This window comes from Lactuca virosa, chromosome 6, assembly GCF_052849685.1.
Source record: "Lactuca virosa cultivar CGN04683 chromosome 6, Lactuca_virosa_CGN04683_v6, whole genome shotgun sequence".
Taxonomy (NCBI): Eukaryota; Viridiplantae; Streptophyta; class Magnoliopsida; order Asterales; family Asteraceae; genus Lactuca; species Lactuca virosa.
The window spans coordinates 261,412,246-261,429,687 of NC_136431.1; positions in this window are offsets into that span (position 1 = coordinate 261,412,246).

Here is a 17,442-nt window from a genome sequence, read left to right on the forward strand (position 1 = left end):
AAAGGATCAATTGTGACACGGTTTCATAATCACTATGTTGATCATAAAACATGATACTCAAGTACTCTCCCTTCTTTTCAGATTGGAGAAACTTTTATCTTTCTGCCTAATTGATTCTTCTTATTCGTTCTACTATTCATTGAAACCTTTTCAACGAATCAGAATTACACTTAATCTTGTAAGCATAACCATATTTACTAAACTTTTATTAAATCATGATGAATATTCTTATCGTTCTTTGTGGTGGACTTGACTTAGTGCACAACAATGCGTACTAGATCCTTTAGTCCTTCTCTTGACTCACATACTTATGTGAACAAGGAATTAGTCTTAATTTCCCAAATACGAAGGTTCTCATTCATCATACAATACAAGTCGCATGATTCCAAGTTTCTGTCCAATTGAAACTTGGGTGATGAGAATCTTCCTTTATTTGGTAAATTTTCGACACTACCACAAATAACATAACTAAGAATCACATCCATTTTTTCAATATTGCTAACAATAGAAATATACAAACATCAATTTTCACAAAAGTCATTGCAAGGATATATATATATATATATATATATATATATATATATATATATATATATATATATATATATATATATAAATAAGACAAAAATCAAAATTTATTTTATTTATAAAAACGCGGAAAAAACTTGTCCTTACAATGCAATTACAAATGAAAACTATGTTAATAAATATTCCTAGGCAATCTATCATAACTCCTATGCAGCAACTCAAAAATCCGATCATCGAACCATGCGATCGAAATCCATTTCTTCACGATCAGACTCAGCTCACTCTTCTTTTAAGCTTCCTTCCTTTTCTTCGATCCTACAAAACATCAAAATGCAATCTTATCACATCATGCATTAAGAATCTACAAATAGAAACTTAATAGAGTTAGATAGTGAATTTTACCTGAAGTGGAGTCATACATCTTGACTCTCCCATCCTTGCGATCCCTCAGGTAGATATGGCAGCTTCACAACCAATGCCCCTTCTCTTGGCAGTAGAAGCAAACAGACTCTTTTGGAATAGCACATGGGACAATCTCATATTCAGTCTTTCTCTTTACCATCTGGTCAAACGGTTTGACCATGGCCAATCCCTTTCTATTGGCAAGAGAAAACTTTTCCGGACTTCCAATGTTGCCATTGTCAATGTCCATGGAAGTTTGGGAGGTTGATCTACTAGTCAAATTTTCTTTACCAGTGTGCCAAATCATTGCTGGTTCAGCAGCAATAAGCAAATAAGTAAGATCAATGAGGGTCACGTCGTGGTCCATCATATAGTAATCTTTAATGAACTCACTATATGATTCGGGAAGTGATTGAAGAACCAAGTCAACAGCCAGCTTCCTTGAGACATTGACACCCAACATTCCCAACTTGTGAATGTGTGACTTCATCTCCAAGACTTGTGCACACACAGACCTTCCATCTTCATGTTTGTTTGCCAACAGGGCTTGAGTGACCTTGAACATTTCAAGTCTTCGAACATGTGGGTCAGGGAGAATTATTGGAGGAGGTGGAGGAAGTGAAGAACGATTTCCGTTTCCATGATCCAATCGTGGAACATCATCTTCATGTGGAAAGCTTTTTCCAAATGATTCGGGAAGACCATAGTGGTTAGAATTTGACATCTACAAAACGGGAGAAATTCAAGTTAGTTGATTCAACCCTTAATATAACACCCAAATGAAATATTAAGGCTAGGATCCAACACAATATTCTACAACTCGAAAGAGGGATTCCGTAATCCAGTTGCAAAATATTTGAAGGTAGGTAAATGACGATTTACCAATTTCCACCATGAAAAACGAAAAAGAATATTAAGTTTTAAATGAATTGAAACTCCTAGATCTTTTGAGATTCATTGAACTTTTCAATGACATGTTTAATCTCGATTATGCCCTTCGGGTTTGTAACTGAGATACCGAGGATCACAAACAAGGTGTGAATAACCATGCAAATTAGCTTGGTACTGTCAAAGACGTTTATCGCCTAATCAATGTGTCGGCTAACCACGCACGCTTCATTGATCTATGATAATCTACGAGTTACCCATTTCCATCCTTCATTAGCCCCATATTAGTGGGCCAGTTAACCACACACGCTCCACTAACGACCAACAAGGTGCAATGTGCAATTTTATGGATTAGCACCAAATTCACATTTTTCCTAAAGTAACTAAGATTTGGGAATTTCTAAAAGTGTTTAGTTACTTCGTATTTCATTATACTTATAATGGAAGGTTGTTTCCTATCCTATCCGTTCGGCTAACGACCCTCAACTAGTCAAGGGTGCGGTGGGTAAGAGTGGATACGCAATGACGGTCATTTTACAGGCCGCTTCCTTAAACACCCCTTATAGACCAGCTTCGTGAATGAGGTCTACTAACAGTAAAACTGACTTTTTTACTTATACATATAATGTATTAAACTTTTAATTTTATATAGTATAAGGGTGTATTTTATACATTTAAAATACTAAGTGGTTTAATCTATTAATAAATTAGACCTTTAAATGAATTAAACATAAACCATATAATTATGGATTTATTAATTCTCTCTTTTAATTAAACTCTTATTTAATTTAATAAAATCCATAAGGGTGTAATTTGAACTTTTCAAAACACTGGGGTTTTAGAATTTAATATTTCAAAATTAATACCTTTTAATTAAATTATAAACTCCAAAACTTGAGGACAAATTTTGAAACTTTTCAAAATATTAGGGTTTAACTATTTAAATTTCAAAAACTAAAACTTTTAATTTCAAATTTAAACTATAAAACCTAAAGGGTGTAATTTAAAACTTTTCAAAATTACTAGGTTAAATATTTGAATCAAAATAATCTTATATTATCCATATTTAACCATATCCACCAATTTTGATAAGGATATCCATACCAACCATAAAAAATCGAATTTTGGCAAGAAAAACGAGTTTTGGTAATAATCCTAATCAAAATCTGGCCAATAAAATCGAAAATCCCGCACCAGAACACTCAACTTGTCGAGTCCACTATGGAACTCGTCGAGTTCATGCAACTCGTCGAGTCCATACATGGACTCAGCGAGTCAGCCAGTCAGACAGCAAGTTTTTCGATTTCCTGATCTTTGGCAGTTCACTTTTGCATCTATTCAATAGAAAAACGAACTAGGATCTGATACCACTGTTGGGTTATGAGCATAACATCATTCCTATGGTGTACATGCAACCCTAATTGCTTTGGATCTAGTTTTTTCTAATTTGAACATACAACTATGAATACCAAAGCAATAACCCTATGACTAGCATACATATATCGAAAATCACATATGATTAGGGTTAGAATCTTTACCTCTTTTGTTATGTAGCAATAACAAGTTTAATCCTTCTTGATCTTGACTTCTGAAAGCCTAGTGCCCCAAGTGTTGCACCTCTAATGGAGTCACAAACACTTAATGCAAGAATATGACTTAGGAGAGAGGTGAAATCGGCCAGGGCTTCTTAGAAACTCATAAGGGTAAATTCCACTAGAAAAGGGGTCTTTATATAGCTGTGTGGGTTGCTAGGGTTTTCAGGAGGAAACCCTAATACCTAACTTGAGCAACAAGCAGCCCATGAACTCCTTCCTTAGAGCCCATGGACGAAATCTTATGGGCTTCCCCATAAATTTCGTCCATTCCACTCTATGGAGTTCATTAGCCCAATTATGCAACTATCAATGATTTGCATAACAGTCCCCCGAATATTTAATCAGTCTCTTTTGACCACTAAATAAATTTCAAATTAATTTCTGATTAATACTAATTAAATAATATGATTTCCAAATAATATATTAATCTTGTAATATATAAATAAAACCATTTTAAGTACCAATTTATTATTCACATAATAAATTCAACTCTCTCTCCTCTTGTCATCCTATCAAGTTGCATGAGTGAAGGCAACCCAAAAGGACCATGCTCATAATCAAATCAAGTACATTCCAAAAATAGTTATGGGCTTAGACACCTAATCCAAAAATGTGTTGATGTATTATGTGGGGAGTTAAGGGCGGTCTAGCCTCGGGCTGAAGGCCAACAGAATCAGGTGGACTAGCATTATGCTAATGGCCAAGTAGCGGACCAGCTTTATGCTGAAGGCAAAAAGGCGGGCCAGCTTTATGCTGAAGGCCAAGAGGTGGACCGGGTTTATGTTGAACGCCATTATTATTAAGCATTATATATGTATTGTGGGATATGATATTTTGGTGAACTCACTAAGCTTTGTTCTTACCCAGTTGAAAATAAATGTTTTTCAAGTGCTTCATTGATTTGTGAGAAGGGCAATGTTTGACTATACAAACGAGCATTCACAACATGTTTCCTCATAATGTAACTATGCCTGGATATATTTGAATAAATAAAAATGAAAATTTTGGGTTGAAAATCAGGACGTTACAATTTGGTATCAGAGCCCCGGTTTGAGAGAATTGAATGAACATTCGTGTGATTCCAGACTCAAACCGAGGATCTGAATATCTTAACAAATCTTTTTAAGAAAAATAACTTTATTCAAAATAAAATAATGTGATGCATGTAGTCAGTCGAAGCTTAGAAAAGAAAGTGATTCCCAATCTAGGTAGGCAACCTAAAGCATGTTATAATATAATTCATTTAGCACATACTAACAATTAAGGCATATTCCCTAAAGTATTCTAGTGGTTGTATCAATTTAGGTATACTACCTAAAATAAAATTGACATTCACCTCACAATCATTGCTTAGCATTCTAATTTTAAGTCTAGAAATCTTCTAAAATTCCTAGTTCGCTTAAACTAATGCTCTGATACCAACTATGACATCCCCAATTTTCATGGTCCGAAAATAACTTTTTATTTATACTTGTTTTTTATCAGAGTGATCTTTATAAATGCGGAATTTGTTCCATAAAAAGTATTTACAAAGAAAATGTTTTTCATTGATTATTAAAACTTGGGATGTCATAATTGATACAAAACATAAGCATAAACATAATCATGACAGGACTTACATTAACTTATTGTACTAATGACCTAAACTCCTCGAATCTCTTAGTGGATATTACCTTCGTACCGCTACATGTGATACAAAGAAACTGAGTGGCTCTGGCTTGGGAGCCTGGTGAGGACATAGGGTTTTCAACCCACAATATTGTAATTATATAGCTTTCACAATAAACAAATAATTCCCGATTACCCATTCAAATTATTCTTACTCTTCAATCCCTAATGTTAATCTCAAGAGACCTGTCCTAAAGGATCTCTGTGAGTAGATAATACCACTTCGGGGAATCCGTAGCAATAAGTGTCAACAAGGAAACCGTGAGGGTTATAGAGTACCTAAACGAAAAACTTTCTTTTCCCCTGAAAAGTATAATCGTTAATACCTACTGATGGCAAACCTTCTAGTGTTCCACCAGACAACCAAGAATAGTCAGTGGTCGTCACGTATACTCTGTTAGATGACTGGTCCCGATAATACAATGTGTGCCTATCACTATTATTTGATTTTCCTAAAAACCCTTTACTACCCAACCCCTTATTTTATTTTTGCCAAAATCCTACACTACCCAATGGGAATATGATAAAGTAATTAATATAAATATAATCATATCATATTATACCAAAAATATCAAGTACACAGATAGTAAGCACATATAGCATTTAATAGATACTTCATATCTCTGTGTAAGCTGAAAGTAACTATGCAATCAGCGTTAAAGTGGATGCCTCAGAAGTTGGGCAGGGTATCGCCTTAGCACCTTGAAGTTTCGCTTGACGTAACGTAGGTATGATTATTACTATGACTTAGTCTGATTTCCTTATGACTAATGATAGTCTAGATTCCTCAAGAATCTCAATGTCTACATCAAGATCTATAAAGTAAGGAATAACCAAGTAGGATCATATCGGAGTTAGGGTCCATTTTTGTATACAAAGTATACTGTTTGGACATCCCACTTTAAACACCTCACTAAATCTAGCCTAGACATTATCCCCGTAAGTAGATCAATCAGTATAATTACTTGGAATCACTGATAAATCTTATTTATAGGTTCATAATAACGAATATGAACATAAATATAAGTTACAATTGAAATAAAAAACTGTACCTTAACTTACAGAGATTTTAGTGAAATCCGGGAAATTGCACGGACAAAACTCCGCAACCGAAAGCTTCTATTTTCCGTACACCTAGACCCCTTAAAACCTTGCTAAATACTCCAAGGAAACCCTAAAAAATTAGACTCAAGAAGGAGGAATACTCTAGAGAGAAAGAGACTTAAAATTTTATGGGAAATGAAGGAAATTCAGAAATATTTATAGCCCCAAGGGTACGCACTACGCCGTCTTGCCTTGTTGGCCCCTCTGGTTGTTTGTCACGTGTCGCTTCAGCATTCGCCTGCATCCCTTTCTTCTTGAAGCCGCCACGTATCGTCAAATTGTGGTTCCATGTGTCCAATTTTCGTCGTGCCACGTCGCCTTATCTTGAAATAGATAGGCGACCGACCATGCCAAGTGGCGCCACCAGGTGGTGCCACGTCATCAGCCCATGAAGTTTTTCGCAGATCTTCAGATGACCATAACTTTTGCATACGAGCTCCATTTTTTGATGTTCTTTATATATCTGGAATCCTATCAACGAGCTCTACAACTTTCATTAAGGTCCTGTTAGTGAATTCCCACTCTAACAAAATCTCATATTTAGACCGGTTTACACTGTTAAAGCTCATGTGGAATTTATAACTCCTTCATACGAACTTTGTTCTCGACTACCTTTATATCGACGGGTTCATATTCCATAGATCTTCAATTCTCGTTTAGATTGTTTTGGCTAAAAATCAACCAATTAGAATTTCGATTTATGTGTCCTCACTACTGCGCTGAAACTTTGAAAAATCATAACTTCCTCTCGCGAAGTCAGATTTGGACGTTCCATATATTCTCATTCTCGGTTTTACAACTGCTATGAATTTCGTTTGGATTACTTAGGCTAATAACCAATCTATCAAAAATCCACTTTTACGACACACAAAGTCGTGTCGGTTTAATCACGAAACTTCGAAAAAGCATAACTTCTTCATACGAAGTCGGATTTAAGAGTTCTTTATATGTACAAAATCCTTGTCACATATACTATAACTTTGGTTAATATTGATTATCTTAAATAATCTTTTATAAAATGTCATTTTTATAGCTTATTATATTTTAATTAACTAGCCCGAATCTGCAGGCGTTACAATTATCTCCCCCTTAGGATGATTACGTCCCAAAATCATCAGCAAAACTGAGATGGATGATGATCCCACGGGTAACTTTTCTATCCTAAGTAATAATTGTCCAAGATAAGGTCTTTACTCCCACTACCGTAATAGACCGAATGGCCATACCCTTATAACCTTCTATTGCATGATGCATTAGCTAGGACCAAGTCTCTTTGAGTCGGATTCTAGCATGGATGATATCTTATTTCATGTTCTAATGTTATATAATCATATCATAGCAGGAAGCATTTCTAGCTGCAGGGTGCTTAGTCTTTAACGACGGCCATAACACCTCTATCGGTCGCTCTGATAATCTTTTTCTTCAATCTTTTAACTATAATTGGATATCGCATTGAACATGGTTCTCTAAACCGAGTAATTTACTTCTTAGATTTTATCTTAGTCAGAATCGATTTGTTATGACCACTAGGGTCGGAATAACATTTATCTTCTTAGTCATTACCTAAACGGTGGTAACGATGGACATCAACAAAACAAATTTAATTACTAGTGCCTTAGTAACCTTGTGACTCATCCTGATTCAAGTACGAATCCTGTAATTTTGGTAGTATGGGCCTATACTACCTTCCACACCTATTCATACTTATCCCAAGAATTTTCTCGCCGTTCCTAAGTCACCTCACATAAAATTCACATAATAACTTTACACATACTAATGCATAAAGCAAAACTTCTTTAGATTCTACTATGATTTTCTATTCCTGTGATTATCTTCACAATGATTCCACTTCGAGATTGATTGTGTTTTATTTGCACTATTTTTTATTTACAAAGTCCTATCAAATCTCAACTAGTCTTAATCAAAAATATGCAGTGTACCTAGTCGTGAAGTAATATAGTTATGGTAAGAAAGGGTGTCGAACACAGGGAACGTGATGGTTTAGATCAAATAATTCAAATGTTAATTAAATTAATAATAGTAAAGTAAAAGGTGGGTTTTGTGTCAACTAAATTAAACTAATGCTCAATTAATCAACGAAGCTAAAGAACTAAATGAAACAATAAATAAAAAGTACTTCCACTAGAATACAAAGTCCCCAAATTTTTATGTTTGATTTATTGGAAGTGCAATGGATTAATGAATTGATTACCGAATTGTAATATGACTAGTTATCTTGATCAGATTTACTAGTACTAATAATTAATGAACAACTAACACAATGAACATGCAATTAGTAACACATAATTAATTAAATATATTCGAACTATGAACGATATGATCTAGTAATTTCTTTTCAATGATCATGACAATCAATCTAAGCATAAAATGGATATATAATGCTCTCTAACACAATCAAAGTCACCGATTAATATTATCTAACCCTAGGCTTATGATCAAAGTTATAGTCATACAAACTTAATGATCATAGAATCATATGATTCAAGTACATCAAGATAGAATGATCATCTAATCCTAATAATACACATCAATAAACAATAAAAATCATAACCTTAACATGAAAGGTAAGTAATCAATAGAACATAGGTATAAACCAAATTCAATTAATCCTACTAAACTAGTGAAAGTAATCAACAAAAGTTCATCAATAGCTAGTGAAAGTAAAGGTTTTTAAACCATATTCAGTAAACTAAAGCAGAAAAATATCACCAAATGTAACGACCCAAATTTTTTCATATAAATTTTCATTTTTAATTAGTAAGACACATTCGCATAAACCATAAAATCCCAACATAATTGTTTTCAAATCAGCATTCATTACAACTTATTTAAATCATCAGAGTATCCCTGAAACATATCAGTGAAAGAGAGATAGAGTGCACGCCGCGCCATCATGCCTTGCCTTTGCCCTTGGGCTCAGATGTACCTGAAACAATTCCACAAACTGTAAGAGAATGCTTAGTGAGTTCCCCAGAGTATACCACACATGCAATTCAAATAGCATATATCATACTAGCCCAAAGGCTACATACATCACATAAGTCATGCATTCAACTGATAAGGATGCCATGGGCTTGTCCCCAGGGTCTTACTCCAAGATGTCATGGGCTCCCCGCATGGTCTTACACCTAAGTGTCATGGGCTCTCCCATGGTCTTTGATAGGAAAGCCATGGGCTCTCCACATGGTCTTACATCCAAGTGCCATGGGCCCTCCCATGGTCTTCCATACAACATACCACATATATCAAAAGCATACTTCCTAGTTCATACCAACTAACATGTCACATGATACAATCTCAGCTAGGATACTACACATCATAAAATGGGTCGGCCTTGGTGCCTTAGAACCATTGGTATGGTGAGGAGACTCACCTCTGTCTGCTGAATACAAAAGTTGTTCTCTTAACAGTCTGTCACCTCCCGTGCTGAATAATAATAATAAACAATGTTAGGACTTTAATTAATCAAAGGAAACCCAAACTCCAAACCCTTCCATAAGGCCCAATTTTCCATCCCTTGTTAATGGGCCCAAAGTCCAAGTCCAAAATCCTTAATGGGCCTCTTGGCCCAATAAAGCCCAAGCAATATGTCCATGGCCCATAACAGATGATATGACTTATAATTCCCAGAATACAACCATGCCCAATAATCAAATGAGGCCCAATAGCTCAAAGGCCCAAAACAGATTCGGCCCAACTGTGATGCGTACGCTTGGCGTACCATCCTGGTACGCGCAGCGTACTGGGGTCTTGGGGACTACACGCGGCGTACACTGGGTTACGCCCAACGTACAACCAGGTTAAGCACTTTCTCCATTAAGTGCTTAATACACGATTTCTTTACGTCCAAAAGTCAGATCTAAGCTTGATAAGACGTCCTGAGGCATAAAGTTAGCAACTTTAAGCCTTTGCATGCCATATATGCACCCAACACCCCCATTAAGACCTTTCCAAGGCTCTTAACCCATGCATGAGGTCCAAAATCCCACTAAGACTCCATTTTTATGACATTAAATGACCAAGGGTCCTCAGATCTGTCATTCCCATCTATTGGAGTTGCTAAACTCATAAATGGAGGTCCAAAATCCACAAAAGGAACAAATCTAGAAAACCCTAGGTAGATCTAGAGACTTAAGTGGAAAGGTGCAAGCTTTTTACATCCAGGAGCTTTGCAAGATGACCAATATGCAGATTCTTGAAGCACCAACTCGAACCAAGCTTGTTAGCAACTCCCTCCTTCTTGAAAGAACTCTAAAATGGCCACAAAACTCACTCCTTAATCTCCAAAACCCTGACACACACTATCACAGCTAAAAGTAGACGAAAAGAGGCTAGAGAGGCTGGTAGGGTTTGGTCCAAGAGGCTAAAAGGTGTTTAAATAGGGGACAAGTCCGAGATTTAGGGTTTTGGCCCTCTGCAGCGTACGCCCAGCGTACCCTAACGTACGCCCAGCGTACGTGAGGCTCCTCCTCGATCCTTCATGCAGAGTACGCTAAGCGTACTCATAAGTACGCCCAGCGTACGCAAGTGGCCAATTATGACAAAATAGGTATTCTTCAACGGTTCAAGTTGTACCTGATTTAGGGCGTTACAACTCTCCCCCACTAGAACTAGACTTCGTCCTCGAAGTCCGTAGCTAAAAACAGATCAGGGTAATGCTCCCGCATCTCATCCTCCGGTTCCCAAGTCCATTCGGAACCCTTGCGGTGCTGCCATTGAACCTTTACCAACTTCACTTCCTTGTTCCGGAGACCCTTAGTATTCCTATTCAAGATGGCGACCGGACTTTCAACATAATTTAGACTCCCATCCACCTGAATGTCATCCAAGGAAATGACCGCAGACTCGTCAGCAACGCACTTCCGAAGCTAAGATACGTGGAAGGTGTTGTGAATCTGACTAAGCTCCTCCGGCAGCTCTAAGCGATATGCCACCTTGCCCACTCGGGCCGTGATCCTGAACAGGCCTATGAACCGAGGCCCCAACTTGCCCCTCTTTCGAAACCTGATAATTCCTTTCCAGGGCGAAACCTTCAGCAGTACAAAATCCCCCACCTGAAACTCGAGATCTGAACGTCATCGGTCAGCATAACTTTTCTGACGGCTCGGCGCAACTCGCAACGGTCATGCACCTGCTGAATCAATCTGGTAGTCTTGAGCACTACCTCAGTGCTCCTCATGACCCGATGCCCAACTTCGTCCCAACACATTGGGATCCTACACCTCCGACCATATAACATCTCGAATGGAGCTCGGTCAATACTGGCATGATAACTATTATTATACGAGAACTCTGCCAGTGAGAGGTATGTATCCCAACTCCCTCCAAAATCCAGCACGCATGCTCGAAGCATGTCCTCTAGCGTCTGGATCGTCCTCTCACTCTGACCGTCAGTCTGAGGATGGTACACCGTACTGAAGTGTAGCTGAGTGCCCAGTTCCTCGTGGAACTTCTTCCAAAACCTGGAAGTAAACCAGACATCCCTGTCGGAGACCACAGACACGGGAACCCCGTGTCTAGCCACCACCTCACGCACATAAATATCTACCAACTTCTCCGCGATTATACTTTCGGAAATCGGAATAAAGTGGGCACTCTTCGTCAGTCTGTCTACGATCACCCATATAGTGTCCACTCCCTTCGCCGTCCTAGGCAACTTTGTGATGAAGTCCATGGTGATCTCTTCCCACTTCCACATGGGAATGGGTAGTGGCTGAACCTTGCCATGAGGCTGCTGGTGCTCGGCCTTGACCTTCCTACAGGTCAAGCACCGCTCCACGAACCAGACGATCTCCCGCTTCATGCAGGGCCACCAATAACCCAGCCTCAAGTCCCTATACATTTTTGTAGCTCCTGGGTGTATAGAGAACTTGCACTTGTGCACCCCCTCTAATAGACTCTATCTCACTCCCCCTGCCACTGGTACCCATACTCGACCACATTGCGTCAAAAGGCCGCAGCTATCCTTCACAAACAAAGGATACTGCCCCCGAATCTGCTCGATCTTCCAATTCTCCTTCTTCAACCCCTCGACCTGAGCCTCTGTGATCATGTCCAACAAAGGAGAAGTCACCGTCATCCTCATACAAATGTCCCTAATCGGGGACCCTGCCTTCTTGTGGCTCAATGCATCAGCCACCACGTTGGCTTTCCCTGGGTGGTATAGAATCTCGCAATCATTATCCTTCAGCACATCCAGCCACCTTCTCTGTCGCATGTTGAGGTTCTGCTGATCCATCAAATACTTCAGACTCTTGTGATCGGTATAGATAGTGAACCGTACTCCATATAAATAGTGCCTCCAGATCTTGAGGGCAAACACCACTACCCCAACTCTAGTTCATGAGTGGGGTAATTCGCCTCATGAGGCTTCAACTGCCTCAAGGCGTAAGCTATCACATGCCCCCTCTGCATCAATACCACACCTAACCCTGAAATCGACGCGTCGCAGTAAACCACCAAATCATCTAACCCCTCAGGTAGTACTAGAATTGGAGCCTCGCATAACCTCCGTCTCAGGGTCTCAAAAGCCATCTGCTGATCCGCACCCCACCGAAAAGTCACATTTTTCTTGGTCAAGCGGGTCAATGGCACAGCAATCTTAGAGAAATCCTGGATAAATCTCCGATAGTAGCCCGCTAAACCCAAGAAGCTACGAATCTCTGATGTATTCATCGGTACTTCCCACCGCATTACAGCCTCAACCTTGGCTGGATCAACTGAAATACCCTCCTGATTGATGACATGCCCCAAAAACTGTACTTCCCGCAACCAGAAATCACACTTAGAGAACTTCGCATAAAGTTTCTCCCTGGTCTTATAAGAGACAAGGATATCATTAATAAAAACGATCACCGACCGATCTAGCATCGGTCTGCACACCTTGTTCATAAGATCCATGAACGTTGTTGGGGCATTGGTGAGCCCAAACGGCATCACCACAAACTCATAATGCCCATACCGAGTCCTGAAAGTTGTCTTCGGTATATCCTCATCCCGAATCCTTATCTGATGGTATCCCGACCGAAGATCAATCTTGGAAAACCATGACGCACCCTGCAGATGATCGAACAAATCATCGATCCTTGGTAATGGATAACGGTTCTTCACCGTTAGTTTGTTCAGCTCCCTATAATCGACGCACATCCTGTGCGATCCGTCCTTCTTTTTCACGAAAAGAATCGGTGCTCCCCACAGGAACTGCTCGGACGAATGAACCCTAGGTCTAGCAGCTCCTGAAGCTGCGTAGATAGCTCCTGCATCTCCAGTGGTGCCAAACGGTAGGGTGCCTTTGCTATCGGAGTGGCACCCGGCACCAATTCAAATCTAAACTCCACCTGCCTCTCCGGAGGCACTCCTCGTAACTCTTCAGGAAAAACGTCCCGAAAATCCTGTACCACCGGCACACTGCCCACATCCGTCACGGTCTCTACTCTCGTTTCCGAGACATAAGACAGAAATCTCGTGCAACCTTGCTGAAAAAACCTCCTAGCCCTCGCTTCCGAATAGAGGGTCGGTCCCTGCGAGGCCCTCTCACCATGAATAACCAGTTCTCCCCTAGTTGGGGTTCGAACCATGACCAACTGGCGTTCGCAATCAATCATGGCCCCGTTGTCCCCCAACCAATCCATCCCGACAATCACTTTCAACCCTCGCAATGGTATCAGACCTAGATCAACAAGGAACCTCTCACCCAATACATTCAGTACACAGTCTCGATATACCCTCACAGCACTAACAGTGCGGTCGTCTACAATCTCCACCTCGAGTGGGGAATCCAAGGTCCCCGACGCGTCTCCGAACTTCTTGCTAAGCGCAAGTGACACAAATGATCGAGTAGCACCCAAATCAAATAGGACATGAGCAGACATACCATTGACTAGAAAGGTCCCAATACAAGCATATAGTACACATAAGTCATAAAAATAATAAGAACAGAGAATAATAGATACGTACCAGCCACGACGTCTGGTGCTGCCCGAGCCTCCTCGGTGGTCAACTGAAATGCACGGCTCTTCACCGCCGGAACATCCGCCTTGGCAGGGCGGCCATCGGTAATCCTCAACGTGACGGGCGCAAGCGCCGCCACCGCTACTCCCCCTCCTTGCAACCTCAGACAATCGGCCCGCTTGTGGCCGGTCTAGTTGCAGTGGAAGCAAATCAAGCCTTTCTTGGGGCAATCCCTGATCACGTGGCCTGATTGGCCACAAGAATAGAACCCCGAGCCCGCCCCCCGGCAAGCCTCACTGTGCGGTTTAGCGCACTTGACACACCGGACACGGCCCTGCTGGCCCCTGCTAGAAGTGTCTAAGGTCTTAGGCTTTTTAGCCTGACCTACCGCCGCCAGTGCCTGCTCAAGCTTCTGCTTGGTGCGGAAATCCAACTCCATTTCCTGCTCACGGGCCTTCTCCACCATCTCATTCAGGGTTTTGCACCCTGTAAAGCTCACAAACTCACGGATATCATCCCTCATCATGGAATGATATTTTGTCCGCCTCATATCCTCATCGGTAGCATACTGTGGGATCAACAAAGCTCGTTCCCGAAACTTGGCGGTGATCTCCGCCACAGTCCCGGTGGTCTGCTGCAAATCATGAAACTCTCGCACTCGTCGTTGCACCTCAATGGGTGGTGCAAACTCCAAATCAAATCGCCGAACAAACTTGGCCCATGTCATCTCAGCCACCCCGGTTGGTCCCACCTGTCTAGTAACCTCGCCCCACCAATCTCGGGCTCTGTCTCTCAGCATGCAAGAAGCAAACCCAACCTTTTCCACATACGGGCAAGAACTCGTACGTTGGGCGTTTTCGAAATCCGCCACCCAGCATCGGCTGACAATGGGGTCCCTGACCCTGAAAAACTCTGGCGCCCCACACGCCTTGAACTCCCGGAACGAGGGAGTCCGGGCCACAATCTGGCCTGTAGCAATCTCAGCCCTGAATGATCTGAGTCTCTCCTCCATGATCTCCATAATGCCCTCCTTGATCGTCCCAAAAATGATTGGGGTAGCGTCAAGGATACCCTTCGTAACCTCGGCTGCAATGATATCGCGCAGTCTCTCATAAATAGGCTCAGTACCGCTGCCCGATCCAAACCCAGACCCTGATCCAGACCCTGATCCTGATCCCCCTGCCCCAAATCGTGTCACCACCATGCTGAACTAAAATGTCATAAACCATAATAATCAGGACACATTATATATAGGGGATCTTCACACACCGATCCTCCTTAGAGTGATCAGATCTAGCATTGGTTCGGGTACAGGTCCCGTGCTTTCAGTAGTATGGGCCCAATACTACCTTCCACACCTACCTGTACCTTTCCCCAAGGCTCCACCTGATAACTCCAATTCTTCCCAAAATAAATCATAACCCACAACCACTGCATAACCCAAATCCCAAGTTATCCTAAGATTTGTTCTACCCACATCAATCAGACCAATCATAACAGGTTGCCTTTATGCATGCAAATTATATACGGAAAAAGGATCAAATAGAATTTCGAATAAAAGATTCGACCCTAGGACCACAACCAAACAAGGAACAGGAAATAAGGCCAAATCAATCATTTTGAGGTTATAAGCTCCTAACCGTATATAATTTTAAAATCATACACACAGCAAGTCTCATACGATCATCAAGTTCAAATATCAGTATAACATAGCTAACACATTGGGAACTACTTACTTGGCTCGGGCGATCGCGCGTGTTGCACTCTCTTCTTTTCATTTCTTAAAAGTTTTTAACTTTTATTTTGAAAACAATTTACCATTTCCTTAGTTTGAGTCCTGACACGCCCGAGAGTGTGCCCGAATCTCTCAAACCAAGGCTCTGATACCAACTTGTAACGACCCAAATTTTTTCAAAGAAATTTTCATTTTTAATTAGTAAAACACATTCGCATAAACCATAAAATCCCAACATAATTGTTTTCAAATCAGCATTCACTACAACTTATTTAAATCATCATAGTATCCCCAAAACATATCAGTGAAAGAGAGATAGAGTGCACGTCGCGCCATCATGCCTTCCCTTTGCCCTTGGGCTCAGATGTACCTGAAACAATTCCACAAACTATAAGCGAATGCTTAGTGAGTTCCCCAGAGCATACCACACATACAATTCAAATAGCATATATCATACTAGCCCTAAGGCTACATACATCACATAAGTCATGCATTCAACTGATAAGGATGCTATGGGCTCGTCCCAAGGGTCTTACTCCAGGATGCCATGGGCTCCCCGCATGGTCTTACACCTAAGTGCCATGGGCTCTCCCATGGTCTTTGATAGGAAAGCCATGGGCTCTCCACATGGTCTTACATCCAAGTTCCATGGGCTCTCCCATGGTCTTCCATACAACATACCACATATATCAAAAGCATGCTTCCTAGTTCATACCAACTAACATGTCACATGATACAATCTCAGCTAGGATACTACACATCATAAAATGGGCCGGCCTTGGTGCCTTAGACCCATTAGTATGGTGAGGAGACTCACCTCTGTCTGCTGAATACAAAAGTTGTTCTCCTAACACTCCGTAACCTCCCGTGCTGACTAATAATAATAAACAATGTTAGGACTTTAATTAATCAAAGGAAACCCAAACTCCAAATCCTTTCATAAGGCCTAATTTTCCATCCCTTGTTAATGGGCCCAAAGTCCAAGTCCAAAATCCTTAATGGGCCTCTTGGCCCAATAAAGCCCAATCAGTATGTCCATGGCCCATAACAGACGATATGACTCATAATTCCCATAATACAACCATGCCCAATAATCAAATGAGGCCCAATAGCTCAAAGGCCCAAAACAGATTCGGCCCAACTATGATGCGTACGCTTGGCGTACCATCCTGGTACGCGCAGCGTACTGGGGTCTTATGGACTACGTGCGGCGTACACTGGGTTACGCCCAACGTACAACCACGTTAAGCACTTTCTCCATTAAGTGCTTAATACACGATTTCTTTACGTCCAAAAGTCAGATCTAAGCTTGATAAGACATCCTAAAGCATAAAGTTGGCAACTTTAAGCCTTTGCATGCCATATATGCACCCAACACCCCCATTAAGACCTTTCTAAGGCTCTTAACCCACGCATGAGGTCCAAAATCCCACCAAGACTCCATTTTTATGACATTAAAGGACCAATGGTCCTCAGATCTGTCATTCCCATCTACTGGAGTTGCTAAACTCGGAAATGGAGGTCCAAAATCCACAAAAGGAACAAATCTAG